Source organism: Rhipicephalus microplus, chromosome 3 (genome assembly GCF_043290135.1).
Source record: "Rhipicephalus microplus isolate Deutch F79 chromosome 3, USDA_Rmic, whole genome shotgun sequence".
NCBI lineage: Eukaryota > Metazoa > Arthropoda > Arachnida > Ixodida > Ixodidae > Rhipicephalus > Rhipicephalus microplus.
Genome location: NC_134702.1, coordinates 209,962,913 through 209,989,510, shown reverse-complemented (window position 1 = coordinate 209,989,510; position 26,598 = coordinate 209,962,913). Strand labels below are relative to the sequence as shown.

Sequence of the window (26,598 nt, the reverse complement as noted above, 5' to 3'; positions counted from 1 at the left end):
CTAGGCAGCAGTCATTCATTACTGCTACAGACAGCGCACCCCTCACGACCTAATTAAACTCTCATAAGCAAAGAAAAAACCTCACCGCCTTTGCCCAGGGTGAGGATTGAACTCACGACCTTCAGATTATGAGACTGACGCGCTGCCTACTGCGCTACCGAGGCGGACAGGTGTCTCTGGGAAACACAACCGGTATAAATAGTTCCCACAAGTTAAAAATTGAAAAATTAAGAAAACCGAGCAACTGTCATTCATTACTGCTCCTGACAGCGCACTCCTCACGACCTAATTAACTCTCATAAGCAAACAAAAAAACTGCACCGCCTTTGGCCTGGGTGAGAATTGAACTCACGACCTTCAGATTATGAGACTGACGCGCTGCCTACTGCGCTACCGAGGCGGACAGGTGTCACTGGGAAACAAAACCGGTATCAATAGTTCCCTCAAGTTAAAGGTCGAAAAAGTAAGAAAACTCAGCAACAGTCATTCATTACTGCTCCAGACAGCGCACCCCTCAAGACCTAATTAAACTCTCATAAGCAAACAAAAAAACTGCATCGACATTGGCCCGCCTTAGGATTGAACTCACGACCTTCAGATTATGAGACTGACGCGCTGCCTACTGCACTACCGAGGCGGCCAGGGGTCACTGGGAAACGCAACCGGTATCATTAGTTCCCACAAAAAAAAAGGTTGAAAAAATAAGAAAACCGAACAACTGTCATTCAATACTGCTCAAGACAGTGCACCCCTCACGACCTAATTAAACTCTCATGAGCAAAAAAAATCTGCACCGCCTTTGCCCCGGGTGAGGATTGAACTCACGACCTTCAGATTACGAGACTGACGCGCTGCCTACTGCGCTACCGAGGCGGACAGGGGTCACTGGGAAACACAACCGGTATCAATAGTTTCCACAAGTTAAAAATTGAAACAGTAAGAAAACCGAGCAACAGTCATTTATTACTGCTCGTGACAGCGCGCCGCTCACGACCTAATTAAACTCTCATAAGCAAACAAAAAATCTGTACCACCTTTACCCTGCGTGTGGATTGAACTCACGACCTTCAGATTATGAGACTGACGCGCTGCCTACTGCGCTTCCGAGGCGGACAGGTGTCACTGGGAAACACAACCGGTATCAATAGTTCCCACAAGTTAAAGGTCGAAAAAGTAGGAAAATTCAGCAACATACATTCATTACTGCTCCAGACAGCGCACCCCTCACGACCTAATAAAACTCTCATAAGCAAAGAAAAAACCTCACCGCCTTTGCCCCAGGTGAGGATTGAACTCACGACCTTCAGATTATGAGACTGACGCGCTGCCTACTGCGCTACCGAGGCGGATCGGGGTCACAGCGAAACGCAACCGGTATCATTCGTTTCCACAAATTAAAGGTTGAAAAAATAAGAAAACTCAGCAACAGTCATTCATTACTGCTTCAGACAGCGCACCACTCACGACCTATTTAAACTCTCATAAGCAAACAAAAACTGCACCACCTTTGCCCCGGGTGAGGATTGAACTCACGACCTTCAGATTATGAGACTGACGCGCTGCCTACTGCGCAACCGAGGCGGACAGGTGTCATTGGGAAACAGAACCAGTATCAATAGTTCCCACAAGTTAAAAATTGAAAAAGTAAGAAAACTCAGCAACAGTCATTCATTACTGCTCCAGACAGCGCACCCCTCACGACCTAATTAAACTCTTATAAGCAAACAAATAACTGCACCACCTTTCCCCCGGGTGAGGATTGAACTCACGACCTTCAGATTATGAGACTGACGCGCTTCCTACTGCGCTACCGAGGCGGACAGGGGTCACTAGGAAACGCAACCGGTATCATTCGTTTCCACAAATGAAAGGTCGAAAAAAATAAGAAAACTAGGCAGCAGTCATTCATTACTGCTACAGACAGCGCACCCCTCACGACCTAATTAAACTCTCATAAGCAAACAAAAAACTTCAGCGCCTTTGCCCCGGGTGAGGATTGAACTCACGACCTTTCGATTATGAGACTGACGCGCTGCCTACTGCGCTTCCGAGGCGGACAGGTGTCACTGGGAAACACAACCGGTATCAATAGTTCCCACAAGGTAAAGGTCGAAAAAGTAGGAAAATTCAGCAACATACATTCATTACTGCTCCAGACAGCGCACCCCTCACGACCTAGTTAAACTCTCATAAGCAAAGAAAAAACGTCACCGCCTTTGCGCCGGGTGAGGATTGAACTCACGACCTTCAGATTATGAGGCTGACGCGCTGCCTACTGCGCTACCGAGGCGGACAGGTGTCTCTGGGAAACACAACCGGTATCAATAGTTCCCACAAGTTAAAAATTGAAAATTTAAGAAAACCGAGCAACTGTCATTCATTACTGCTAATGACAGCGCACTCCTCACGACCTAATTAAACTCTCATAAGCAAACAAAAAACTGCACCGCCTTTGGCCCGGGTGAGAATTGAACTCACGACCTTCAGATTATGAGACTGACGCGCTGCCTACTGCGCTACCGAGGCGGACAGCTGTCACTGGGAAACACAACCGGTATCAATAGTTCCCTCAAGGTAAAGGTCGAAAAAGTAAGAAAACTCGGCAACAGTCATTCATTTTTTGCTCCAGACAGCACACCCTTCACGACCTAATTAAACTCTCATAAACAAACAAAAAAACTGCACCGCCTTTGCCCCGGGTGAGGATTGAACTCACGTCCTTCAGAATATGAGACTGACGCGCTGCCTACTGCGCTACCGAGGCAGACTGGGGTCACTGGGAAACGCAACCGGTATCATTAGTTCCCACAAATAAAAGGTTGAAAAAATAAGAAAACCGAGCAACTGTCATTCATTACTGCTCCTGAAAGCGCGCTCCCCACGACCTAATTAAACTCTCATAGGCAAACAAAAGCCTGCACCGCCTTTGGCCCGGGTGAGAATTGAACTCACGACCTTCAGATTATGAGACTGACGCGCTGCCTACTGCGCTACCGAGGCGGACAGGTGTCACTGAAAAACACAACCGGTATCAATAGCTCTCTGAAGTTAAAAGTCGAAAAGTAAGAAAACTCAGCAACAGTCATTCATTACTGCTCCAGACAGCGCACCCGTCAAGACCTAATTAAACTCTCATAAGCAAACAAAAAAACTGCAACGCCTTTGGCCTGGGTGAGGATTGAACTCACGACCTTCACATTATGAGACTGACGCGCTGCCTACTGCACTACCGAGGCGGACAGGCGACACTGGGAAACACAACCGGTATCAATAGTTCCCACAAGTTAAAGGTCGAAAAAGTAGGAAAATTCAGCAACATACATTCATTACTGCTCCAGACATCGCACCCCTCACGACCTAATTAAACTCTCATAAGCAAAGAAAAAACCTCACCGCCTTTGCCCAGGGTGAGGATTGAACTCACGACCTTCAGATTATGAGGCTGACGCGCTGCCTACTGCACTACAGAGGCGGACAGGTGTCTCTGGGAAACACAACCGGTATCAATAGTTCCCACAAGTTAAAAATTGAAAAATTAAGAAAACCGAGCAACTGTCATTCATTACTGCTCCTGACAGCGCACTGCTCACGACCTAATTAACTCTCATAGGCAAACAAAAAACTGCACCGCCTTTGGCCCGGGTGAAAATTGAACACACGACCTTCAGATTATGAGACTGACGCGCTGCCTACTGCGCTACCGAGGAGGACAGGTGTCACTGGGAAACACAACCGGTATCAATAGTTCCCTCAAGTTAAAGGTCGAAAAAGTAGGAAAACTCGGCAACAGTCATTTATTTTTTGCTCCAGACAGCGCACCCTTCACGACCTAATTAAACTCTCATAAACAAACAAAAAAACTGCACCGCCTTTGCCCCGGGTGAGGATTGAATTCACGACCTTCAGAATATGAGACTGACGCGCTGCCTACTGCGCTACCGAGGCAGACTGGGGTCACTGGGAAACGCAACCGGTATCAATAGTTCCCACAAATTAAAGGTGGAAAAAATAAGAAAACCGAGCAACTGTCATTCATTACTGCTCCTGAAAGCGCGCTTCCCACGACCTAATTAAACTCTCATATGCAAACAAAAACCTGCACCGCCTTTGGCCCGGGTGAGAATTGAACTCACGACCTTCAGATTATGAGACTGACGCGCTGCCTACTGCGCTACCGAGGCGGACAGGTGTCACTGGGAAACACAACCGGTATCAATAGTTCCCTCAAGTTAAAAGTCGAAAAAGTAAGAAAACTCAGCAACAGTCATTCATTACTGCTCCAGACAGCGCACCCCTCAAGACCTAATTAAACTCTCATAAGCAAACAAAAAAACTGCAACGCCTTTGGCCCGGGTGAGGATTGAACTCACGACCTTCAGATTATGAGACTGACGCGCTGCCTACTGCGCTACCGAGGCGGACAGGTGTCACTGGAAAACACAACAGGTATCAATAGTTCCCACAAGTTAAAGGTCGAAAAAGTAAGAAAACTCAGCAACAGTCATTCATTACTGCTTCAGGCAGCACACCCCTCACGACCTAATTAAACTCTCATAAGCAAACAAAAAACTGCACCACCTTTGCCCCGGGTGAGGACTGAGCTCACGACCTTCAGATTATGAGACTGACACGCTGCCTAGTGCGCTACCGAGGCGGACAGGTGACACTGGGAAACACAACCGGTATCAATAGTTCCCACAAGTTAAAGGTCGAAAACTTAAGAAAACTAGGCAGCAGTCATTCATTACTGCTACAGACAGCGCACCCCTCACGACCTAATTAAACTCTCATAAGCAAAGAAAAAACCTCACCGCCTTTGCCCAGGGTGAGGATTGAACTCACGACCTTCAGATTATGAGACTGACGCGCTGCCTACTGCGCTACCGAGGCGGACAGGTGTCTCTGGGAAACACAACCGGTATAAATAGTTCCCACAAGTTAAAAATTGAAAAATTAAGAAAACCGAGCAACTGTCATTCATTACTGCTCCTGACAGCGCACTCCTCACGACCTAATTAACTCTCATAAGCAAACAAAAAAACTGCACCGCCTTTGGCCCGGGTGAAAATTGAACACACGACCTTCAGATTATGAGACTGACGCGCTGCCTACTGCGCTACCGAGGAGGACAGGTGTCACTGGGAAACACAACCGGTATCAATAGTTCCCTCAAGTTAAAGGTCGAAAAAGTAGGAAAACTCGGCAACAGTCATTCATTTTTCGCTCCAGACAGCGCACCCTTCACGACCTAATTAAACTCTCATAAACAAACAGAAAAACTGCAACGCCTTTGCCCCGGGTGAGGATTGAACTCACGACCTTCAGAATATGAGACTGACGCGCTGCCTACTGCGCTACCGAGGCAGACTGGGGTCACTGGGAAACGCAACCGGTATCACTAGTTCCCACAAATTAAAGGTTGAAAAAATAAGAAAACCGAGCAACTGTCATTCATTACTGCTCCTGAAAGCGCGCTCCCCACGACCTAATTAAACTCTCATAAGCAAACAAAAGCCTGCACCGCCTTTGGCCCGGGTGAGAATTGAACTCACGACCTTCAGATTATGAGACTGACGCGCTGCCTACTGCGCTACCGAGGCGGACAGGTGTCACTGGGAAACACAACCGGTATCAATAGTTCCCTCAAGTTAAAAGTCGAAAAAGTAAGAAAACTCAGCAACAGTCATTCATTACTGCTCCAGACAGCGCACCCCTCAAGACCTATTTAAACTCTCATAAGCAAACAAAAAAACTGCAACGCCTTTGGCCCGGGTGAGGATTGAACTCACGACCTTCAAATTATGAGACTGACGCGCTGCCTACTGCACTACCGAGTCGGACAGGCGACACTGGGAAACACAACCGGTATCAATAGTTCCCACAAGTTAAAGGTCGAAAACGTAAGAAAACTAGGCAGCAGTCATTCATCACTGCTCCAGACAGCGCACCCCTAACGACCTAATTAAACTCTCATAAACAAACAAAAAACTTCAGCGCCTTTGCCCCGGGTGAGGATTGAACTCACGACCTTCAGAATATGAGACTGACGCGCTGCCTACTGCGCTACCGAGGCGGACAGGGGTCACTAGGAAACACACCCGGTATCAATAGTTCCCACAAGTTAAAAATTGAAACGGTAAGAAAACCGAGCAACAGTCATTTAATACTGCTCCAGACAGTGCACCCCTCACGACCTAATTAAACTCTCATAAGCAAACGAAAAATCTGTACCGCTTTTCCCCTGGGTGTGGATTGAACTCACGACCTTCAGATTATGAGACTGACGCGCTGCCTACTGCGCTTCCGAGGCGGACAGGTGTCACTGGGAAACACAACCGGTATCAATAGTTCCCACAAGTTAAAGGTCGAAAAAGTAGGAAAATTCAGCAACATACATTCATTACTGCTCCAGACAGCGCACCCCTCACGACCTAATTAAACTCTCATAAGCAAAGAAAAAACCTCACCGCCTTTGCCCCGGGTGAGGATTGAACTCACGACCTTCAGATTATGAGCCTGACGCGCTGCCTACTGCGCTACTGAGGCGGACAGGTGTCTCTGGGAAACACAACCGGTATCAATAGTTCCCACAAGTTAAAAATTGAAAAATTAGGAAAACCGAGCAACTGTCATTCATTACTGCTCCTGACAGCACACTCCTCACGACCTAATTAAACTCTCATAAGCAAACAAAAAACTGCACCGCCTTTGGCCCGGGTGAGAATTGAACTCACGACCTTCAGATTATGAGACTGACGCGCTGCCTACTGCGCTACCGAGGAGGACAGGTGTCACTGGGAAACACAACCGGTATCAATAGTTCCCTCAAGTTAAAGGTCGAAAAAGTAGGAAAACTCGGCAACAGTCATTCATTTTTTGCTCCAGACAGCGCACCCTTCACGACCTAATTAAACTCTCATAAACAAACAGAAAAACTGCAACGCCTTTGCCCCGGGTGAGGATTGAACTCACGACCTTCAGAATATAAGACTGACGCGCTGCCTACTGCGCTACCGAGGCAGACTGAGGTCACTGGGAAACGCAACCGGTATCACTAGTTCCCACAAATTAAAGGTTGAAAAAATAAGAAAACCGAGCAACTGTCATTCATTACTGCTCCTGAAAGCGCGCTTCCCACGACCTAAATAAACTCTCATAAGCAAACAAAAACCTGCACCGCCTTTGGCCCGGGTGAGAATTGAACTCACGACCTTCAGATTATGAGACTGACGCGCTGCCTACTGCGCTACCGAGGCGGACAGGTGTCACTGGGAAACACAACCGGTATCAATAGTTCCCTCAAGTTAAAAGTCGAAAAAGTAAGAAAACTCAGCAACAGTCATTCATTACTGCTCCAGACAGTGCACCCCTCACGACCTAATTAAACTCTCATAAGCAAATAAGACATCTGCACCGCCTTTGCCCCGGGTGAGGATTGAACTCACGACCTTCAGATTATGAGACTGACGCGCTGCCTACTGCACTACCGAGGCGGACAGGTGTCACTGGGAAACACAACCGGTATCAATAGTTCCCACAAGTTAAAGCTCGAAAAAGTAAGAAAACTCAGCAGCAGTCATTCATTACTGCTCCAGACAGCGCACCCCTCACGACCTAATTAAACTCTTATAAGCAAACAAAAAACTTCAGCGTTTTTGCCCCGGATGAGGATTGAACTCACGACCTTCAGATTATGAGACTGACGCGCTGCCTACTGCGCTACCGAGGCGGACAGGGGTCACTGGGAAACACAACCGGTATCAATAGTTCCCACAAGTTAAAAATTGAAACAGTAAGAAAACCGAGCAACAGTCATTCATTACTGCTCCAGACAGCGCACCCTTCACGACCTAATTAAACTCTCATAAGAAAACAAAAAATCTGTACCGCCTTTACCCTGGGTGTGGATTGAACTCACGACCTTAAGATTATGAGACTGACGCGCTGCCTACTGCGCTACCGAGGCGGACAGGTGTCACTGGGAAACACAACCGGTATCAATAGTTCCCACAAGTTAAAGGTCGAAAAAGTAGGAAAACTCAGCAACAGTCATTCATTACTGCTCCAGACAGCGCACCTCTCACGACCTAAATAAACTCTCATAAGCAAACAAAAAATCTGCACCGCCTTTGCCCCGGGTGAGGATTGAACTCACGACCTTCAGATTATGAGACTTACGCGCTGCCTAGTGCGCTACCGAGGCGGACAGGTGTCACTGGGAAACGCAACCGGTATCATTAGTTCCCACATGTTAAAGGTCGAAAAAGTAAGAAAACTCAGCAAAAGTCATTCATTACTGCTCCAGACAGCGCACCCTTCAAGACCTAATTAAACTCTCATAAGCAAAGAAACCAACTACACCGCCTTTGCCCCGGGTGAGGATGGAACTCTCGACCTTCAGATTATGAGACTGACGCGCTGCCTACTGCGTTACCGAGGCGGACAGGGGTCACTGCGAAACGCAACCGGTATCATTATTTCCCACAAATTAAACGTCGAAAAAGTAGGAAAACCGAGCAACAGTCATTCATTACTTCTCCAGAGAGTGCACCCCTCGCGACCTAATTAAACTCTCATAAACAAACAAAACATATTCACCGCCTTTGCCCCGGGAGAGGATTGAACTCACGACCTTCACATTATGAGACTGACGCGCTGCCTACTGCACTACCGAGGCGGACAGGTGACACTGGGAAACACAACCGGTATCAATAGTTCCCACAAGTTAAAGGTCGAAAACTCAAGAAAACTAGGCAGCAGTCATTCATTACTGCTACAGACAGCGCACCCCTCACGACCTAATTAAACTCTCATAAGCAAACAAAAAACTTCAGCGCCTTTGCCCCGGGTGAGGATTGAACTCACGACCTGCAGAATATGAGACTGACGCGCTGCATACTGCGCTACCGAGGCGGACAGGGGTCACTGGGAAACACAACAGGTATCAATAGTTCCCACAAGTTAAAAATTGAAACAGTAAGAAAACCGAGCAACAGTCATTTAATACTGCTCCAGACAGTGCACCCCTCACGACCTAATAAAACTCTCATAAGCAAACAAAAAAACTGTACCGCCTTTACCCTGGGTGTGGATTGAACTCACGACCTTCAGATTATGAGACTGACGCGCTGCCTACTGCGCTACCGAGGAGGACAGGTGTCACTGGGAAACACAACCGGTATCAATAGTTCCCTCAAGTTAAAGGTCGAAAAAGTAAGAAAACTCGGCAACAGTCATTCATTTTTTGCTCCAGACAGCGCACCCTTCACGACCTAATTAAACTCTCATAAACAAACAAAAAAACTGCACCGCCTTTGCCCCGGGTGAGGATTGAACTCACGACCTTCAGAATATGAGACTGACGCGCTGCCTACTGCGCTACCGAGGCAGACTGGGGTCACTGGGAAACGCAACCGGTATCATTAGTTCCCACAAATTAAAGGTTGAAAACATAAGAAAACCGAGCAACTGTCATTCATTACTGCTCCTGAAAGCGCGCTCCCCACGACCTAATTAAACTCTCAAAAGCAAACAAAAGCCTGCACCGCCTTTGGCCCGGGTGAGAATTGAACTCACGACCTTCAGATTATGAGACTGACGCGCTGCCTACTGCGCTACCGAGGCGGACAGGTGTCACTGGGAAACACAACCGGTATCAATAGTTCCCTCAAGTTAAAAGTCGAAAAAGTAAGAAAACTCAGCAACAGTCATTCATTACTGCTCCAGACAGCGCACCCCTCAAGACCTATTTAAACTCTCATAAGCAAACAAAAAAACTGCAACGCCTTTGGCCCGGGTGAGGATTGAACTCACGACCTTCACATTATGAGACTGACGCGCTGCCTACTGCACTACCGAGGCGGACAGGCGGCACTGGGAAACACAACCGGTATCAATAGTTCCCACAAGTTAAAGGTCGAAAACGTAAGAAAACTAGGCAGCAGTCATTCATCACTGCTCCAGACAGCGCACCCCTAACGACCTAATTAAACTCTCATAAGCAAACAAAAAACTTCAGCGCCTTTGCCCCGGGTCAGGATTGAACTCACGACCTTCAGAATATGATACTGACGCGCTGCCTACTGCGCTACCGAGGCGGACAGGGGTCACTGGGAAACACAACCGGTATCAATAGTTCCCACAAGTTAAAAATTGAAACAGTAAGAAAACCGAGCAACAGTCATTTAATACTGCTCCAGACAGCGCACCCCTCACGACCTAATTAAACTCTCATAAGCAAACAAAAAATCTGTACCGTCTTTCCCCTGGGTGTGGATTGAACTCACGACCTTCAGATTATGAGACTGACGCGCTGCCTACTGCGCTTCCGAGGCGGACAGGTGTCACTGGGAAACACAACCGGTATCAATAGTTCCCACAAGTTAAAGGTCGAAAAAGTAGGAAAATTCAGCAACATACATTCATTACTGCTCCAGACAGCGCACCCCTCACGACCTAATTAAACTCTCATAAGCAAAGAAAAAACCTCACCGCCTTTGCCCCGGGTGGGGATTGAACTCACGACCTTCAGATTATGAGCCTGACGCGCTGCCTACTGCGCTACCGAGGCGGACAGGTGTCTCTGGGAAACACAACCGGTATCAATAGTTCCCACAAGTTAAAAATTGAAAAATTAGGAAAACCGAGCAACTGTCATTCATTACTGCTCCCTACAGCACACTCCTCACGACCTAATTAAACTCTCATAAGCAAACAAAAAACTGCACCGCCTTTGGCCCGGGTGAGAATTGAACTCACGACCTTCAGATTATGAGACTGACGCGCTGCCTACTGCGCTACCGAGGAGGACAGGTGTCACTGGGAAACACAACCGGTATCAATAGTTTCCTCAAGTTAAAGGTCGAAAAAGTAGGAAAACTCGGCAACAGTCATTCATTTTTTGCTCCAGACAGCGCACCCTTCACGACCTAATTAAACTCTCATAAACAAACAGAAAAACTGCAACGCCTTTGCCCCGGGTGAGGATTGAACTCACGACCTTCAGAATATGAGACTGACGCGCTGCCTACTGCGCTACCGAGGCTTTTTTTTTTTTTCTTTATTGCCTTTTAATAACCACAAGCAAAAGGATTACATACAAAATATGTACACTTAATAAAACACCAGCTTCAGCTTGGCCAGTGCACTTGGTTTAAAAAGGCTTCACAGAAGCCAATTGGTCGAGCACAGGTAACCACTCGGGGGGTTCAGGCAGCGCTTTAAACACGTCTCGTGTATACAGCATACTCTCAACAAAATAGTCTCTCGCTGAACGTGCGTCTACACGCATATGTCGTACATCCATTCTTGTCCTCCACACACTATGCATGCAAAGCAACATTAACATGTCACTCGGCACTTCCCCTGCAGCTGCACACGGAAGAAAACGGATTCCAAAGGCGTTGATAGGTAGTTCTTTTTTTATAGTCCGTTGTAGTACGTCCCACAAGAACACAGCATCATGGCAGTCGAGAAAGATATGATTTATCGTTTCTGGTTTGCCGCAGATTAGACAGTTGACGGACCACGGTACAAAAAGCCCTTTACTTTTTAGCCATGGCAGTACAGGGAGAGTGCCGGTATGCACTTGAAAGAAGAATGTTTTGACAGAGGGTCTGACCGGCATTCTCTTAACACGTTTAAACACGTCACGCTCAGAACCTAGCCTGCACGAAGCTCGGTAGACGGGCACTGGCAGGAAGACATCAAGAAGGTCACGATACAGTTTCTTTTTAGTCACGTCGGACAAGTATTCGTACGAAAATCTTTCCTTGAGCAGGCGTGTAGCTGTAACTACTTCTCGCAAATAAGGACTGAGTGGTCCAGCTTCGAAAGAAAAAGATGACACGACGAAATCAGGTAAGGGGGTCTGCAGTCTTGCTTGGATCACAGTTCTCAAGAAATTGTCAGTTTGATCTCGAGCGAACATGAATCTGCTCACCAACTGCTTAAAAAACAAATGCAAAAGCCCCAGACCACCATATTTTACCCTATGAAATAAGTTGCACCGGCTCGTGCGCTCCCACTGCGACCCCCATATAAAGGTCGCGAATACTCGGTGCATTTTCTGGACAGAAGTGCGGGTCATGGTTAACACTTGTAATACATAAAACACTTTTGCAATCAGAAATACATTGCACACGGACGCTTTTGCAAACATTGATAAATTGCGACCTCCCCACTTATCAGTACAATTTTTAATGCGTTGACGTTCCTCAGACCAATACTCCGTAGCATTGCGGTAATGATCCAAAGGCACACCGAGGTACTTTCCGGGCATGATTTTCCAATTCATGTTACAGTAAACTTCGGGTGTGCTTTGCCACTGGCCATGCCAAAAGCCTAGACATTTTGGCCAACTAATTGCGCTGCCCGTTGCTGCACAGAATTCCCTAGCTATTCGTACAACTTCTTGCACACTTTCTTTGTCACTGCAAAACACTGCGACGTCATCAGCATAGGCTAAAATTCTAATTCCACTGGTCAGAAACGTATACCCTCTTATACTTGGTGTTGCAAGTATTCGTAAACAGAAGGGCTCTAAGTAAAGCGCGAAAAGGAGTGGCGACAAAGCACAACCTTGCTTCACGCTCGAGCGCACAGGAATTGAAGCACTTACTTCTTTGTTGATTACTAAATTAGCCCTACAGTCATGATACACCATTCTAACACCTTCTGTAATGACAGTTCCTACATTCACATGTTCCAGCAATAAAAACAAAATTTCATGTACAACTTTATCGAACGCTTTGTGCAGGTCTAGCTGAATCATGGCCACGCGGTCATTATTTGCATCACAGCATTCTAGAATACTTCTGGTTACGTGTATATTTGTGAATATGGTTCTGCCCTTAATCCCACATGTCTGATGCGGGCCGACAAGGGATGTGACAACACTTTGGAGCCGTCTTGCTAGGACCTTCGTGTATATTTTATAGTCAGTGTTGCTCAAACTGATAGGTCGGTAGGATTCCACTGAAAGTAGCTTTGCGGGGTCATCAGTTTTGGGGATTAATACTACGTGTGCTGTCCTAAATGAATGAGGTGTTTGCTGCTTGTCGTAGCATTCTCTGATCACTCGGTGTAATGCCAGTGCCATTTCTGTCTTAAAAAATTTGTATATGGCAGCACCAAGCCCATCCGGCCCTGGTGACTTGCCGTTACCCAGGTTATCTATAGCTGATTCAATTTCTGCCACAGTGATTTCTACTTCCAGTAGCTCCCGCTCAGAGTCTTCCAATCTCGGCATAAGGGTCAGAAAGTCCTCTTTGAATCGTTCGGGGTCATTGATTGTATGGCTAAGGAGTTGCGTATAAAACTCGACAAAGGCGTGCTTTATCTGTTCGCGGTCCCGGGTAATGTAATTGCGGTATCGAATTTCATTTATCTCTTTGTTTGCTGCATGTTTCTTTTCTTCACTGAGCACTCGCTTAGTGGGCGTTTCACCCATCCACAGCCGTTCAGTGCGAGCCCTTATCATTGCTCCGCGGTACTTTTCGTCGTCGATGAATTCGAGCTTTGCTTTCGCCTCCTTTATTTCTTTCTTAAATTTTCCCGGCACTTCATTTTCTACGCTTAACATGTAGTCTAGTTCGCTTTGTAACTGCCTCTCTTGTTGCCTTTCCCGATTACGTAATACACAGGCTCTTTCAATCGCTATCATCTTTATATCACACTTCATTTGCTCCCACACAGCTATGAAGTTATTGGTCTCCAAACGAAGAGCATTTGAAAGACATTCTTTGGTTTTTGTGACAAATATTTCATCTTGCAGCAGCTTTTCATTAAATTTCCATAGAAACCAATTAAACTTCGCAGCCTTACGTTTTTCGCCAATGTTGACCTTGACCAGACAGTGATCACTAAAACTAAGATGTTGAGTTTGATAAGATGAGCATAGTGGCACCAACTTTGCCGACAAATATATTCTGTCTAACCTCGCGTGCGAATGACCTTGAAAGTGCGTATATCCTACTTCACCCTCTCGCGTCATTACAGAACCGACATCTTCCAGCCCTGTCTCGTTCACTATTTTATTCAACAGCTCAGCACTTCTATCGCGCACATTGAAGCTCGTTGTCTTATCCTCCGCTCTACAGACACAATTGAAATCCCCTAGAACCACAACATTTCTTTCCGTTTTCAAGAACCCTTCAATCGCTCTGAAAAAAAGTTCCCGTTCGTGCGATCTGTTCGGTGCATAAACACACACAACGCGCCAAGGCAGTCCAGAAAAACTGAAGTCGCACACAACCAGCCTACCGCTATCGCAGGTAGACACATTTTCAACAACCGCGATGCTACTACGTATGAAAACGACACAGCCTCCTGACCGCCCAACAGCATGACAAACGCAGACATTGTACCTAGAGCGAAAAACTTGAACCATTTGCTCCGTTTGTTCTTCACTTTCCATTTTAGTTTCTTGTACAGCCAGGAGGTCTATGTCGTTTTCTAACAAAATGCGACTAATCTGGCATTGTCTCCTGCGCGAACACAGGCCTCTTGAGTTCAACGTCGCGATGCAAATACCAGTTTTAAAGTTAGTCGCCATTTCTTGAAGGTTGTTTCGTCAGGTGTCATACTCACGTCGCAACAGTGGTTGCGTGTGCTCAGCGTAGAAAGCCTCGGAACGTCTCCTCCGCTACGGCGGGGCCGACGTTTGAGTGCCCCTACGGTCAGGCGACAGGTTTGGTCGTGGTTTAAAGGTAGGCCGGCGACCAGTCGCCGTCTTTGTTGGAGGTTCACTGGTGGCCGACGTGTCAACATTTCCGGTACCGTCAGGTGTTTCACGAGCTCGCTTTAAAGCGATAGCACCGGCCTTGGTCTTCTCGGCGTCCGTTGCTTCCGGGCCGCCCTCTCGCGCAGCTGAAGATGACTTGCTCGCTGCTGTAGCGTCGTCCTCTACTGCTGCCGTGTCTAAATTCGTTCCTGGCGCACCAGAGTGCTTGTCGCCTTCATTGGTAGATTCCAGTGCGGCCCCAGTAGACTGTTCAGGGGGCGTGGCAGGGCCTTCCGTACAACCGTCTTCCCTGCTCGCTTCTTCGGCATCCACGGCATCCATCAGGTGTTCAGACACTTCGTCTGTTTGGCCTGGGCCCGCAATGCTGGCGTACGACCTCACACAGTGGGCGTCATCGTGGCCATAGCGACGACAGACCCCACAGCGCGGCACGCGGCAATCCCGTCGAATGTGTCCGATAGCCCGGCATCGGAGGCAGAGCGGTGATCTGCCAGGAATTACGACGAGCGCCATGTCCTCCGCAACTCGTAGTTGGTGTGGCAGGTCGTCCACGGACACGCCCGCGTGTAGCCTCAGCGTGACCGACCGCGTGGTTGAACCTTTGTCATTGCAACCCTGCACCTTCCATTTATCTCTGCTTATCTCGGTCACTTTTCCGTAGGGCGTTAAGGCGACTCGCACAGCCTCGTCCGGCACGCCATGAAGAAGCCAGTACAACTTCAGCCGCACACCTCGATCACGGGGGTCAACCACCATACAGCGATGGTCCTTTAGGTCAAATGACTCCGCCGCCAGCATCTTCTTTTTACCCTCATCATCCTTGAACGTCACTGCCCATACGTGATTCATTTGGTATGCCCCAAGGGCAACCACTTCCGGCAGCAGCGAAAGACGAGCAAGGCTGTCTCGGACATGCTCCACTCGATATGGCCTGGCTTTCAAATTTCCGTGCAAAAAAACCGTGTGCAAAACAGAATCACCTGAAGGCAGCTGAGGCAGAACAACCTGGAAATCTTCGCCTGGCTTTTCGGTACACCTGATACCGCGGCCCACACGGGCCGCTGAAACCGCCCCTACACGGGAGCACATGATAAACACGTCCGTACGCTGTCGCGGCCGGAAGTGGAATGACCACTGCGCTACCGAGGCAGACTGGGGTCACTGGGAAACGCAACCGGTATCACTAGTTCCCACAAATTAAAGGTTGAAAAAATAAGAAAACCGAGCAACTGTCATTCATTACTGCTCCTGAAAGCGCGCTTCCCACGACCTAAATAAACTCTCATAAGCAAACAAAGACCTGCACCGCCTTTGGCCCGGGTGAGAATTGAACTCACGACCTTCAGATTACGAGACTGACGCGCTGCCTATTGCGCTACCGAGGCGGACAGGTGTCACTTGGAAACACAACCGGTATCAATAGTTCCCTCAAGTTAAAAGTCGAAAAAGTAAGAAAACTCAGCAACAGTCATTCATTACTGCTCCAGACAGCGCACCCCTCACGACCTAATAAACTCTCATAAGCAAACAAAAAACTTCAGCGCCTTTGCCCCGGGTGAGGATTGAACTCACGACCTTCAGAATATGAGACTGACGCGCTGCCTACTGCGCTACCGAGGCGGACAGGGGTCACTGGGAAACACAACCGGTATCAATAGTTCCCACAAGATAAAAATTGAAAAAGTAAGAAAACTCAGCAACAGTGATTCATTACTGCTCCAGACAGCGCACCCCTCACAACCTAATAAACTCTCATAAGCAAACAAAAAACTTCAGCGCCTTTGCCCCGGGTGTGGATTGAACTCACGACCTTTCGATTAAGAGACTGACGCGCTGCCTACTGCGCTTCCGAGGCGGACAGGTGTCACTGGGAAACACAACCGGTATCAATAGTTCCCGCAAGTTAAATGTCGAAAAAGTAGGAAAATTCAGCAACATACATTCATTACTGCTCCAGACAGCGCACCCCTCACGACCTAATTAAACTCTCATAAGCAAAGAAAAAACCTCACCGCCTTTGCCCCGGGTGAGGATTGATCTCACGACCTTCAGATTATGAGCCTGACGCGCTGCCTACTGCGCTACCGAGGCGGACAGGTGTCTCTGGGAAACACAACCGGTATCAATAGTTCCCACAAGTTAAAAATTGAAAAATTAGGAAAACCGAGCAACTGTCATTCATTACTGCTCCTGACAGCACACTCCTCACGACCTAATTAAACTCTCATAAGCAAACAAAAAACTGCACCGCCTTTGGCCCGGGTGAGAATTGAACTCACGACCTTCAGATTATGAGACTGACGCGCTGCCTACTGCGCTACCGAGGAGGACAGGTGTCACTGGGAAACACAACCGGTATCAATAGTTCCCTCAAGTTAAAGGTCGAAAAAGTAGGAAAACTCGGCAACAGTCATTCATTTTTTGCTCCAGACAGCGCACCCTTCACGACCTAATTAAACTCTCATAAACAAACAGAAAAACTGCAACGCCTTTGCCCCGGGTGAGGATTGAACTCACGACCTTCAGAATATGAGACTGACGCGCTGCCTACTGCGCTACCGAGGCAGACTGGGGTCACTGGGAAACGCAACCGGTATCACTAGTTCCCACAAATTAAAGGTTGAAAAAATAAGAAAACCGAGCAACTGTCATTCATTACTGCTCCTGAAAGCGCGCTTCCCACGACCTAAATAAACTCTCATAAGCAAACAAAAACCTGCACCGCCTTTGGCCCGGGTGAGAATTGAACTCACGACCTTCAGATTATGAGACTGACGCGCTGCCTACTGCGCTACCGAGGCGGACAGGTGTCACTGGGAAACACAACCGGTATCAATAGTTCCCTCAAGTTAAAAGTCGAAAAAGTAAGAAAACTCAGCAACAGTCATTCATTACTGCTCCAGACAGTGCACCCCTCACGACCTAATTAAACTCTCATAAGCAAATAAGACATCTGCACCGCCTTTGCCCCGGGTGAGGATTGAACTCACGACCTTCAGATTATGAGACTGACGCGCTGCCTACTGCACTACCGAGGCGGACAGGTGTCACTGGGAAACACAACCGGTATCAATAGTTCCCACAAGTTAAAGCTCGAAAAAGTAAGAAAACTCAGCAGCAGTCATTCATTACTGCTCCAGACAGCGCACCCCTCACGACCTAATTAAACTCTTATAAGCAAACAAAAAACTTCAGCGACTTTGCCCCGGATGAGGATTGAACTCACGACCTTCAGATTATGAGACTGACGCGCTGCCTACTGCGCTACCGAGGCGGACAGGGGTCACTGGGAAACACAATCGGTATCAATAGTTCCCACAAGTTAAAAATTGAAACAGTAAGAAAACCGAGCAACAGTCATTCATTACTGCTCCAGACAGCGCACCCTTCACGACCTAATTAAACTCTCATAAGAAAACAAAAAATCTGTACCGCCTTTACCCTGGGTGTGGATTGAACTCACGACCTTAAGATTATGAGACTGACGCGCTGCCTACTGCGCTACCCAGGCGGACAGGTGTCACTGGGAAACACAACCGGTATCAATAGTTCCCACAAGTTAAAGGTCGAAAAAGTAGGAAAACTCAGCAACAGTCATTCATTACTGCTCCAGACAGCGCACCTCTCACGACCTAAATAAACTCTCATAAGCAAACAAAAAATCTGCACCGCCTTTGCCCCGGGTGAGGATTGAACTCACGACCTTCAGATTATGAGACTTACGCGCTGCCTAGTGCGCTACCGAGACAGACAGGGGTCACTGGGAAACGCAACCGGTATCATTAGTTCCCACATGTTAAAGGTCGAAAAAGTAAGAAAACTCAGCAAAAGTCATTCATTAATGCTCCAGACAGCGCACCCTTCAAGACCTAATTAAACTCTCATAAGCAAAGAAACCAACTACACCGCCTTTGCCCCGGGTGAGGATGGAACTCTCGACCTTCAGATTATGAGACTGACGCGCTGCCTACTGCGTTACCGAGGCGGACAGGGGTCACTGCGAAACGCAACCGGTATCATTATTTCCCACAAATTAAACGTCGAAAAAGTAGGAAAACCGAGCAACAGTCATTCATTACTTCTCCAGAGAGTGCACCCCTCGCGACCTAATTAAACTCTCATAAACAAACAAAACATATTCACCGCCTTTGCCCCGGGAGAGGATTGAACTCACGACCTTCACATTATGAGACTGACGCGCTGCCTACTGCACTACCGAGGCGGACAGGTGACACTGGGAAACACAACCGGTATCAATAGTTCCCACAAGTTAAAGGTCGAAAACTTAAGAAAACTAGGCAGCAGTCATTCATTACTGCTACAGACAGCGCACCCCTCACGACCTAATTAAACTCTCATAAGCAAACAAAAAACTTCAGCGCCTTTGCCCCGGGTGAGGATTGAACTCACGACCTGCAGAATATGAGACTGACGCGCTGCCTACTGCGCTACCGAGGCGGACAGGGGTCACTGGGAAACACAACAGGTATCAATAGTTCCCACAAGTTAAAAATTGAAACAGTAAGAAAACCGAGCAACAGTCATTTAATACTGCTCCAGACAGTGCACCCCTCACGACCTAATTAAACTCTCATAAGCAAACAAAAAAACTGTACCGCCTTTACCCTGGGTGTGGATTGAACTCACGACCTTCAGATTATGAGACTGACGCGCTGCCTACTGCGCTACCGAGGAGGACAGGTGTCACTGGGAAACACAACCGGTATCAATAGTTCCCTCAAGTTAAAAGTCGAAAAAGTAAGAAAACTCAGCAACAGTCATTCATTACTGCTCCAGACAGCGCACCCCTCAAGACCTATTTAAACTCTCATAAGCAAACAAAAAAACTGCAACGCCTTTGGCCCGGGTGAGGATTGAACTCACGACCTTCACATTATGAGACTGACGCGCTGCCTACTGCACTACCGAGGCGGACAGGCGGCACTGGGAAACACAACCGGTATCAATAGTTCCCACAAGTTAAAGGTCGAAAACGTAAGAAAACTAGGCAGCAGTCATTCATCACTGCTCCAGACAGCGCACCCCTAACGACCTAATTAAACTCTCATAAGCAAACAAAAAACTTCAGCGCCTTTGCCCCGGGTCAGGATTGAACTCACGACCTTCAGAATATGATACTGACGCTCTGCCTACTGCGCTACCGAGGCGGACAGGGGTCACTGGGAAACACAACCGGTATCAATAGTTCCCACAAGTTAAAAATTGAAACAGTAAGAAAACCGAGCAACAGTCATTTAATACTGCTCCAGACAGCGCACCCCTCACGACCTAATTAAACTCTCATAAGCAAACAAAAAATCTGTACCGTCTTTCCCCTGGGTGTGGATTGAACTCACGACCTTCAGATTATGAGACTGACGCGCTGCCTACTGCGCTTCCGAGGCGGACAGGTGTCACTGGGAAACACAACCGGTATCAATAGTTCCCACAAGTTAAAGGTCGAAAAAGTAGGAAAATTCAGCAACATACATTCATTACTGCTCCAGACAGCGCACCCCTCACGACCTAATTAAACTCTCATAAGCAAAGAAAAAACCTCACCGCCTTTGCCCCGGGTGGGGATTGAACTCACGACCTTCAGATTATGAGCCTGACGCGCTGCCTACTGCGCTACCGAGGCGGACAGGTGTCTCTGGGAAACACAACCGGTATCAATAGTTCCCACAAGTTAAAAATTGAAAAATTAGGAAAACCGAGCAACTGTCATTCATTACTGCTCCCTACAGCACACTCCTCACGACCTAATTAAACTCTCATAAGCAAACAAAAAACTGCACCGCCTTTGGCCCGGGTGAGAATTGAACTCACGACCTTCAGATTATGAGACTGACGCGCTGCCTACTGCGCTACCGAGGAGGACAGGTGTCACTGGGAAACACAACCGGTATCAATAGTTTCCTCAAGTTAAAGGTCGAAAAAGTAGGAAAACTCGGCAACAGTCATTCATTTTTTGCTCCAGACAGCGCACCCTTCACGACCTAATTAAACTCTCATAAACAAACAGAAAAACTGCAACGCCTTTGCCCCGGGTGAGGATTGAACTCACGACCTTCAGAATATGAGACTGACGCGCTGCCTACTGCGCTACCGAGGCGGACAGGGGTCACTGGGAAACACAACCGGTATCAATAGTTCCCACAAGATAAAAATTGAAAAAGTAAGAAAACTCAGCAACAGTGATTCATTACTGCTCCAGACAGCGCACCCCTCACGACCTAATAAACTCTCATAAGCAAACAAAAAACTTCAGCGCCTTTGCCCCGGGTGTGGATTGAACTCACGACCTTTCGATTAAGAGACTGACGCGCTGCCTACTGCGCTTCCGAGGCGGACAGGTGTCACTGGGAAACACAACCGGTATCAATAGTTCCCGCAAGTTAAATGTCGAAAAAGTAGGAAAATTCAGCAACATACATCCATTACTGCTCCAGACAGCGCACCCCTCACGACCTAATTAAACTCTCATAAGCAAAGAAAAAACCTCACCGCCTTTGCCCCGGGTGAGGATTGATCTCACGACCTTCAGATTATGAGGCTGACGCGCTGCCTACTGCGCTACCGAGGCGGACAGGTGTCACTGGGAAACACAACCGGTATCAATAGTTCCCTCAAGTTAAAAGTCGAAAAAGTAAGAAAACTCAGCAACAGTCATTCATTACTGCTCCAGACAGCGCACCCCTCAAGACCTATTTAAACTCTCATAAGCAAACAAAAAAACTGCAACGCCTTTGGACCGGGTGAGGATTGAACTCACGACCTTCACATTATGAGACTGACGCGCTGCCTACTGCACTACCGAGGCGGAAAGGCGGCACTGGGAAACACAACCGGTATCAATAGTTCCCACAAGTTAAAGGTCGAAAACGTAAGAAAACTAGGCAGCAGTCATTCATCACTGCTCCAGACAGCGCACCCCTAACGACCTAATTAAACTCTCGTAAGCAAACAAAAAACTTCAGCGCCTTTGCCCCGGGTCAGGATTGAACTCACGACCTTCAGAATATGAGACTGACGCGCTGCCTACTGCGCTACCGAGGCGGACAGGGGTCACTGGGAAACACAACCGGTATCAATAGTTCCCACAAGTTAAAAATTGAAACAGTAAGAAAACCGAGCAACAGTCATTTAATACTGCTCCAGACAGTGCACCCCTCACGACCTAATTAAACTCTCATAAGCAAACAAAAAGTCTGTACCGTCTTTCCCCTGGGTGTGGATTGAACTCACGACCTTCAGATTATGAGACTGACGCGCTGCCTAATGCGCTTCCGAGGCGGACAGGTGTCACTGGGAAACACAACCGGTATCAATAGTTCCCACAAGTTAAAGGTCGAAAAAGTAGGAAAATTCAGCAACATACATTCATTACTGCTCCAGACAGCGCACCCCTCACGACCTAATTAAACTCTCATAAGCAAAGAAAAAACCTCACCGCCTTTGCCCCGGGTGAGGATTGAACTCACGACCTTCAGATTATGAGCCTGACGCACTGCCTACTGCGCTACCGAGGCGGACAGGTGTCTCTGGGAAACACAACCGGTATCAATAGTTCCCACAAGTTAAAAATTGAAAAATTAGGAAAACCGAGCAACTGTCATTCATTACTGCTCCCTACAGCACACTCCTCACGACCTAATTAAACTCTCATAAGCAAACAAAAAACTGCACCGCCTTTGGCCCGGGTGAGAATTGAACTCACGACCTTCAGATTATGAGACTGACGCGCTGCCTACTGCGCTACCGAGGAGGACAGGTGTCACTGGGAAACACAACCGGTATCAATAGTTTCCTCAAGTTAAAGGTCGAAAAAGTAGGAAAACTCGGCAACAGTCATTCATTTTTTGCTCCAGACAGCGCACCCTTCACGACCTAATTAAACTCTCATAAACAAACAGAAAAACTGCAACGCCTTTGCCCCGGGTGAGGATTGAACTCACGACCTTCAGAATATGAGACTGACGCGCTGCCTACTGCGCTACCGAGGCAGACTGGGGTCACTGGGAAACGAAACCGGTATCCCTAGTTCCCACAAATTAAAGGTTGAAAAAATAAGAAAACCGAGCAACTGTCATTCATTACTGCTCCTGAAAGCGCGCTTCCCACGACCTAAATAAACTCTCATAAGCAAACAAAAACCTGCACCGCCTTTGGCCCGGGTGAGAATTGAACTCACGACCTTCAGATTATGAGACTGACGCGCTGCCTATTGCGCTACCGAGGCGGACAGGTGTCACTGGGAAACACAACCGGTATCAATAGTTCCCTCAAGTTAAAAGTCGAAAAAGTAAGAAAACTCAGCAACAGTCATTCATTACTGCTCCAGACAGCGCACCCCTCACGACCTAATAAACTCTCATAAGCAAACAAAAAACTTCAGCGCCTTTGCCCCGGGTGAGGATTGAACTCACGACCATCAGAATATGAGACTGACGCGCTGCCTACTGCGCTACCGAGGCGGACAGGGGTCACTGGGAAATACAACCGGTATCAATAGTTCCCACAAGATAAAAATTGAAACAGTAAGAAAACCGAGCAACAGTCATTTAATACTGCTCCAGACAGTGCACCCCTCACGACCTAATTAAACTCTCATAAGCAAACAAAAAACTGTACCGCCTTTACCCTGGGTGTGGATTGAACTCACGACCTTTCGATTAAGAGACTGACGCGCTGCCTACTGCGCTTCCGAGGCGGACAGGTGTCACTGGGAAACACAACCGGTATCAATAGTTCCCGCAAGTTAAAGGTCGAAAAAGTAGGAAAATTCAGCAACATACATTCATTACTGCTCCAGACAGCGCACCCCTCACGACCTAATTAAACTCTCATAAGCAAAGAAAAAACCTCACCGCCTTTGCCCCGGGTGGGGATTGAACTCACGACCTTCAGATTATGAGGCTGACGCGCTGCCTACTGCGCTACCGAGGCGGACAGGGGTCACTGGGAAACACAACCGGTATCAATAGTTCCCACAAGTTAAAAATTGAAACAGTAAGAAAAACGAGCAACAGTCATTTAATACTGCTCCAGACAGTGCACCCCTCACGACCTAATTAAACTCTCATAAGCAAACAAAAAATCTGTACCGTCTTTCCCCTGGGTGTGGATTGAACTCACGACCTTCACATTATGAGACTGACGCGCTGCCTACTGCACTACCGAGGCGGACAGGCGGCACTGGGAAACACAACCGGTATCAATAGTTCCCACAAGTTAAAGGTCGAAAACGTAAGAAAACTAGGCAGCAGTCATTCATCACTGCTCCAGACAGCGCACCCCTAACGACCTAATTAAACTCTCATAAGCAAACAAAAAACTTCAGCGCCTTTGCCCCGGGTCAGGATTGAACTCACGACCTTCAGAATATGATACTGACGCGCTGCCTACTGCGCTACCGAGGCGGACAGGGGTCACTGGGAAACAAAACCGGTATCAATAGTTCCCACAAGTTAAAAATTGAAACAGTAAGAAAACCGAGCAACAGTCATTTGATACTGCTCCAGACAGCGCACCCCTCACGACCTAATTAAACTCTCATAAGCAAACAAAAAATCTGTACCGTCTTTCCCCTGGGTGTGGATTGAACTCACGACCTTCAGATTATGAGACTGACGCGCTGCCTACTGCGCTTCCGAGGCGGACAGGTGTCACTGGGAAACACAACCGGTATCAATAGTTCCCACAAGTTAAAGGTCGAAAAAGTAGGAAAATTCAGCAACATACATTCATTACTGCTCCAGACAGCGCACCCCTCACGACCTAATTAAACTCTCATAAGCAAAGAAAAAACCTCACCGCCTTTGCCCCGGGTGAGGATTGAACTCACGACCTTCAGATTATGAGCCTGACGCGCTGCCTACTGCGCTACCGAGGCGGACAGGTGTCTCTGGGAAACACAACCGGTATCAATAGTTCCCACAAGTTAAAAATTGAAAAATTAGGAAAACCGAGCAACTGTCATTCATTACTGCTCCCTACAGCACACTCCTCACGACCTAATTAAACTCTCATAAGCAAACAAAAAACTGCACCGCCTTTGGCCCGGGTGAGAATTGAACTCACGACCTTCAGATTATGGGACTGACGCGCTGCCTACTGCGCTACCGAGGAGGACAGGTGTCACTGGGAAACACAACCGGTATCAATAGTTCCCTCAAGTTAAAGGTCGAAAAAGTAGGAAAACTCGGCAGCAGTCATTCATTTTTTGCTCCAGACAGCGCCTCCTTCACGACCTAATTAAACTCTCATAAACAAACAGAAAAACTGCAACGCCTTTGCCCCGGGTGAGGATTGAACTCACGACCTTCAGAATATGAGACTGACGCGCTGCCTACTGCGCTACCGAGGCAGACTGGGGTCACTGGGAAACGCAACCGGTATCACTAGTTCCCACAAATTAAAGGTTGAAAAAATAAGAAAACCGAGCAACTGTCATTCATTACTGCTCCTGAAAGCGCGCTTCCCACGACCTAAATAAACTCTCATAAGCAAACAAAAACCTGCACCGCCTTTGGCCCGGGTGAGAATTGAACTCACGACCTTCAGATTATGAGACTGACGCGCTGCCTACTGCGCTACCGAGGCGGACAGGTGTCACTGGGAAACACAACCGGTATCAATAGTTCCCTCAAGTTAAAAGTCGAAAAAGTAAGAAAACTCAGCAACAGTCATTCATTACTGCTCCAGACAGTGCACCCCTCACGACCTAATTAAACTCTCATAAGCAAATAAGACATCTGCACCGCCTTTGCCCCGGGTGAGGATTGAACTCACGACCTTCAGATTATGAGACTGACGCGCTGCCTACTGCACTACCGAGGCGGACAGGTGTCACTGGGAAACACAACCGGTATCAATAGTTCCCACAAGTTAAAGCTCGAAAAAGTAAGAAAACTCAGCAGCAGTCATTCATTACTGCTCCAGACAGCGCACCCCTCACGACCTAATTAAACTCTTATAAGCAAACAAAAAACTTCAGCGACTTTGCCCCGGATGAGGATTGAACTCACGACCTTCAGATTATGAGACTGACGCGCTGCCTACTGCGCTACCGAGGCGGACAGGGGTCACTGGGAAACACAACCGGTATCAATAGTTCCCACAAGTTAAAAATTGAAACAGTAAGAAAACCGAGCAACAGTCATTCATTACTGCTCCAGACAGCGCACCCTTCACGACCTAATTAAACTCTCATAAGAAAACAAAAAATCTGTACCGCCTTTACCCTGGGTGTGGATTGAACTCACGACCTTAAGATTATGAGACTGACGCGCTGCCTACTGCGCTACCCAGGCGGACAGGTGTCACTGGGAAACACAACCGGTATCAATAGTTCCCACAAGTTAAAGGTCGAAAAAGTAGGAAAACTCAGCAACAGTCATTCATTACTGCTCCAGACAGCGCACCTCTCACGACCTAAATAAACTCTCATAAGCAAACAAAAAATCTGCACCGCCTTTGCCCCGGGTGAGGATTGAACTCACGACCTTCAGATTATGAGACTTACGCGCTGCCTAGTGCGCTACCGAGACAGACAGGGGTCACTGGGAAACGCAACCGGTATCATTAGTTCCCACATGTTAAAGGTCGAAAAAGTAAGAAAACTCAGCAAAAGTCATTCATTAATGCTCCAGACAGCGCACCCTTCAAGACCTAATTAAACTCTCATAAGCAAAGAAACCAACTACACCGCCTTTGCCCCGGGTGAGGATGGAACTCTCGACCTTCAGATTATGAGACTGACGCGCTGCCTACTGCGTTACCGAGGCGGACAGGGGTCACTGCGAAACGCAACCGGTATCATTATTTCCCACAAATTAAACGTCGAAAAAGTA

At 47.6% G+C, this 26,598-nt stretch overlaps 46 non-coding genes across 46 annotated transcripts; all 46 read right to left on the bottom strand.

Moving 5' to 3' along the window:
- Positions 1-91: 91 nt before the first annotated feature.
- Positions 92-164, bottom strand: TRNAM-CAU (transfer RNA methionine (anticodon CAU)). Its single transcript has one exon. It is a non-coding gene; the product is annotated as a tRNA-Met (tRNA).
- A 636-nt stretch (positions 165-800) lies between these two features.
- Positions 801-873, bottom strand: TRNAT-CGU (transfer RNA threonine (anticodon CGU)). Its single transcript has one exon. It is a non-coding gene; the product is annotated as a tRNA-Thr (tRNA).
- Positions 874-1,273: 400 nt separating this feature from the next.
- Positions 1,274-1,346, bottom strand: TRNAM-CAU (transfer RNA methionine (anticodon CAU)). The gene has a single exon. It is a non-coding gene; the product is annotated as a tRNA-Met (tRNA).
- Positions 1,347-1,508: 162 nt separating this feature from the next.
- TRNAM-CAU (transfer RNA methionine (anticodon CAU)) lies at positions 1,509-1,581 on the bottom strand. The gene has a single exon. It is a non-coding gene; the product is annotated as a tRNA-Met (tRNA).
- Positions 1,582-1,744: 163 nt separating this feature from the next.
- On the bottom strand, positions 1,745-1,817 carry TRNAM-CAU (transfer RNA methionine (anticodon CAU)). The gene has a single exon. It is a non-coding gene; the product is annotated as a tRNA-Met (tRNA).
- A 400-nt stretch (positions 1,818-2,217) lies between these two features.
- TRNAM-CAU (transfer RNA methionine (anticodon CAU)) lies at positions 2,218-2,290 on the bottom strand. Its single transcript has one exon. It is a non-coding gene; the product is annotated as a tRNA-Met (tRNA).
- Positions 2,291-2,453: 163 nt separating this feature from the next.
- Positions 2,454-2,526, bottom strand: TRNAM-CAU (transfer RNA methionine (anticodon CAU)). Its single transcript has one exon. It is a non-coding gene; the product is annotated as a tRNA-Met (tRNA).
- A 165-nt stretch (positions 2,527-2,691) lies between these two features.
- Positions 2,692-2,764, bottom strand: TRNAM-CAU (transfer RNA methionine (anticodon CAU)). Its single transcript has one exon. It is a non-coding gene; the product is annotated as a tRNA-Met (tRNA).
- A 163-nt stretch (positions 2,765-2,927) lies between these two features.
- On the bottom strand, positions 2,928-3,000 carry TRNAM-CAU (transfer RNA methionine (anticodon CAU)). Its single transcript has one exon. It is a non-coding gene; the product is annotated as a tRNA-Met (tRNA).
- Positions 3,001-3,872: 872 nt separating this feature from the next.
- TRNAM-CAU (transfer RNA methionine (anticodon CAU)) lies at positions 3,873-3,945 on the bottom strand. The gene has a single exon. It is a non-coding gene; the product is annotated as a tRNA-Met (tRNA).
- Positions 3,946-4,108: 163 nt separating this feature from the next.
- On the bottom strand, positions 4,109-4,181 carry TRNAM-CAU (transfer RNA methionine (anticodon CAU)). Its single transcript has one exon. It is a non-coding gene; the product is annotated as a tRNA-Met (tRNA).
- Positions 4,182-4,345: 164 nt separating this feature from the next.
- On the bottom strand, positions 4,346-4,418 carry TRNAM-CAU (transfer RNA methionine (anticodon CAU)). The gene has a single exon. It is a non-coding gene; the product is annotated as a tRNA-Met (tRNA).
- Positions 4,419-4,817: 399 nt separating this feature from the next.
- On the bottom strand, positions 4,818-4,890 carry TRNAM-CAU (transfer RNA methionine (anticodon CAU)). The gene has a single exon. It is a non-coding gene; the product is annotated as a tRNA-Met (tRNA).
- A 401-nt stretch (positions 4,891-5,291) lies between these two features.
- On the bottom strand, positions 5,292-5,364 carry TRNAM-CAU (transfer RNA methionine (anticodon CAU)). The gene has a single exon. It is a non-coding gene; the product is annotated as a tRNA-Met (tRNA).
- A 163-nt stretch (positions 5,365-5,527) lies between these two features.
- On the bottom strand, positions 5,528-5,600 carry TRNAM-CAU (transfer RNA methionine (anticodon CAU)). Its single transcript has one exon. It is a non-coding gene; the product is annotated as a tRNA-Met (tRNA).
- A 400-nt stretch (positions 5,601-6,000) lies between these two features.
- TRNAM-CAU (transfer RNA methionine (anticodon CAU)) lies at positions 6,001-6,073 on the bottom strand. The gene has a single exon. It is a non-coding gene; the product is annotated as a tRNA-Met (tRNA).
- A 400-nt stretch (positions 6,074-6,473) lies between these two features.
- On the bottom strand, positions 6,474-6,546 carry TRNAM-CAU (transfer RNA methionine (anticodon CAU)). Its single transcript has one exon. It is a non-coding gene; the product is annotated as a tRNA-Met (tRNA).
- A 401-nt stretch (positions 6,547-6,947) lies between these two features.
- On the bottom strand, positions 6,948-7,020 carry TRNAI-UAU (transfer RNA isoleucine (anticodon UAU)). The gene has a single exon. It is a non-coding gene; the product is annotated as a tRNA-Ile (tRNA).
- A 163-nt stretch (positions 7,021-7,183) lies between these two features.
- TRNAM-CAU (transfer RNA methionine (anticodon CAU)) lies at positions 7,184-7,256 on the bottom strand. Its single transcript has one exon. It is a non-coding gene; the product is annotated as a tRNA-Met (tRNA).
- A 164-nt stretch (positions 7,257-7,420) lies between these two features.
- On the bottom strand, positions 7,421-7,493 carry TRNAM-CAU (transfer RNA methionine (anticodon CAU)). The gene has a single exon. It is a non-coding gene; the product is annotated as a tRNA-Met (tRNA).
- Positions 7,494-7,656: 163 nt separating this feature from the next.
- Positions 7,657-7,729, bottom strand: TRNAM-CAU (transfer RNA methionine (anticodon CAU)). Its single transcript has one exon. It is a non-coding gene; the product is annotated as a tRNA-Met (tRNA).
- A 1,586-nt stretch (positions 7,730-9,315) lies between these two features.
- TRNAM-CAU (transfer RNA methionine (anticodon CAU)) lies at positions 9,316-9,388 on the bottom strand. Its single transcript has one exon. It is a non-coding gene; the product is annotated as a tRNA-Met (tRNA).
- A 163-nt stretch (positions 9,389-9,551) lies between these two features.
- On the bottom strand, positions 9,552-9,624 carry TRNAM-CAU (transfer RNA methionine (anticodon CAU)). The gene has a single exon. It is a non-coding gene; the product is annotated as a tRNA-Met (tRNA).
- Positions 9,625-10,497: 873 nt separating this feature from the next.
- On the bottom strand, positions 10,498-10,570 carry TRNAM-CAU (transfer RNA methionine (anticodon CAU)). Its single transcript has one exon. It is a non-coding gene; the product is annotated as a tRNA-Met (tRNA).
- A 401-nt stretch (positions 10,571-10,971) lies between these two features.
- On the bottom strand, positions 10,972-11,044 carry TRNAM-CAU (transfer RNA methionine (anticodon CAU)). The gene has a single exon. It is a non-coding gene; the product is annotated as a tRNA-Met (tRNA).
- A 5,246-nt stretch (positions 11,045-16,290) lies between these two features.
- TRNAM-CAU (transfer RNA methionine (anticodon CAU)) lies at positions 16,291-16,363 on the bottom strand. Its single transcript has one exon. It is a non-coding gene; the product is annotated as a tRNA-Met (tRNA).
- A 398-nt stretch (positions 16,364-16,761) lies between these two features.
- Positions 16,762-16,834, bottom strand: TRNAM-CAU (transfer RNA methionine (anticodon CAU)). The gene has a single exon. It is a non-coding gene; the product is annotated as a tRNA-Met (tRNA).
- A 401-nt stretch (positions 16,835-17,235) lies between these two features.
- TRNAM-CAU (transfer RNA methionine (anticodon CAU)) lies at positions 17,236-17,308 on the bottom strand. Its single transcript has one exon. It is a non-coding gene; the product is annotated as a tRNA-Met (tRNA).
- Positions 17,309-17,471: 163 nt separating this feature from the next.
- Positions 17,472-17,544, bottom strand: TRNAM-CAU (transfer RNA methionine (anticodon CAU)). The gene has a single exon. It is a non-coding gene; the product is annotated as a tRNA-Met (tRNA).
- A 164-nt stretch (positions 17,545-17,708) lies between these two features.
- Positions 17,709-17,781, bottom strand: TRNAM-CAU (transfer RNA methionine (anticodon CAU)). The gene has a single exon. It is a non-coding gene; the product is annotated as a tRNA-Met (tRNA).
- A 163-nt stretch (positions 17,782-17,944) lies between these two features.
- On the bottom strand, positions 17,945-18,017 carry TRNAM-CAU (transfer RNA methionine (anticodon CAU)). Its single transcript has one exon. It is a non-coding gene; the product is annotated as a tRNA-Met (tRNA).
- A 1,111-nt stretch (positions 18,018-19,128) lies between these two features.
- On the bottom strand, positions 19,129-19,201 carry TRNAM-CAU (transfer RNA methionine (anticodon CAU)). Its single transcript has one exon. It is a non-coding gene; the product is annotated as a tRNA-Met (tRNA).
- Positions 19,202-20,311: 1,110 nt separating this feature from the next.
- TRNAM-CAU (transfer RNA methionine (anticodon CAU)) lies at positions 20,312-20,384 on the bottom strand. Its single transcript has one exon. It is a non-coding gene; the product is annotated as a tRNA-Met (tRNA).
- A 401-nt stretch (positions 20,385-20,785) lies between these two features.
- TRNAM-CAU (transfer RNA methionine (anticodon CAU)) lies at positions 20,786-20,858 on the bottom strand. Its single transcript has one exon. It is a non-coding gene; the product is annotated as a tRNA-Met (tRNA).
- Positions 20,859-21,256: 398 nt separating this feature from the next.
- On the bottom strand, positions 21,257-21,329 carry TRNAM-CAU (transfer RNA methionine (anticodon CAU)). Its single transcript has one exon. It is a non-coding gene; the product is annotated as a tRNA-Met (tRNA).
- Positions 21,330-21,729: 400 nt separating this feature from the next.
- Positions 21,730-21,802, bottom strand: TRNAM-CAU (transfer RNA methionine (anticodon CAU)). The gene has a single exon. It is a non-coding gene; the product is annotated as a tRNA-Met (tRNA).
- Positions 21,803-22,202: 400 nt separating this feature from the next.
- On the bottom strand, positions 22,203-22,275 carry TRNAM-CAU (transfer RNA methionine (anticodon CAU)). Its single transcript has one exon. It is a non-coding gene; the product is annotated as a tRNA-Met (tRNA).
- A 401-nt stretch (positions 22,276-22,676) lies between these two features.
- On the bottom strand, positions 22,677-22,749 carry TRNAM-CAU (transfer RNA methionine (anticodon CAU)). The gene has a single exon. It is a non-coding gene; the product is annotated as a tRNA-Met (tRNA).
- A 163-nt stretch (positions 22,750-22,912) lies between these two features.
- On the bottom strand, positions 22,913-22,985 carry TRNAM-CAU (transfer RNA methionine (anticodon CAU)). Its single transcript has one exon. It is a non-coding gene; the product is annotated as a tRNA-Met (tRNA).
- Positions 22,986-23,147: 162 nt separating this feature from the next.
- TRNAM-CAU (transfer RNA methionine (anticodon CAU)) lies at positions 23,148-23,220 on the bottom strand. Its single transcript has one exon. It is a non-coding gene; the product is annotated as a tRNA-Met (tRNA).
- A 399-nt stretch (positions 23,221-23,619) lies between these two features.
- On the bottom strand, positions 23,620-23,692 carry TRNAM-CAU (transfer RNA methionine (anticodon CAU)). The gene has a single exon. It is a non-coding gene; the product is annotated as a tRNA-Met (tRNA).
- Positions 23,693-24,565: 873 nt separating this feature from the next.
- Positions 24,566-24,638, bottom strand: TRNAM-CAU (transfer RNA methionine (anticodon CAU)). The gene has a single exon. It is a non-coding gene; the product is annotated as a tRNA-Met (tRNA).
- Positions 24,639-25,039: 401 nt separating this feature from the next.
- TRNAM-CAU (transfer RNA methionine (anticodon CAU)) lies at positions 25,040-25,112 on the bottom strand. Its single transcript has one exon. It is a non-coding gene; the product is annotated as a tRNA-Met (tRNA).
- Positions 25,113-25,275: 163 nt separating this feature from the next.
- TRNAM-CAU (transfer RNA methionine (anticodon CAU)) lies at positions 25,276-25,348 on the bottom strand. The gene has a single exon. It is a non-coding gene; the product is annotated as a tRNA-Met (tRNA).
- Positions 25,349-25,512: 164 nt separating this feature from the next.
- On the bottom strand, positions 25,513-25,585 carry TRNAM-CAU (transfer RNA methionine (anticodon CAU)). Its single transcript has one exon. It is a non-coding gene; the product is annotated as a tRNA-Met (tRNA).
- A 163-nt stretch (positions 25,586-25,748) lies between these two features.
- On the bottom strand, positions 25,749-25,821 carry TRNAM-CAU (transfer RNA methionine (anticodon CAU)). Its single transcript has one exon. It is a non-coding gene; the product is annotated as a tRNA-Met (tRNA).
- Between the last annotated feature and the right edge of the window lie 777 nt (positions 25,822-26,598).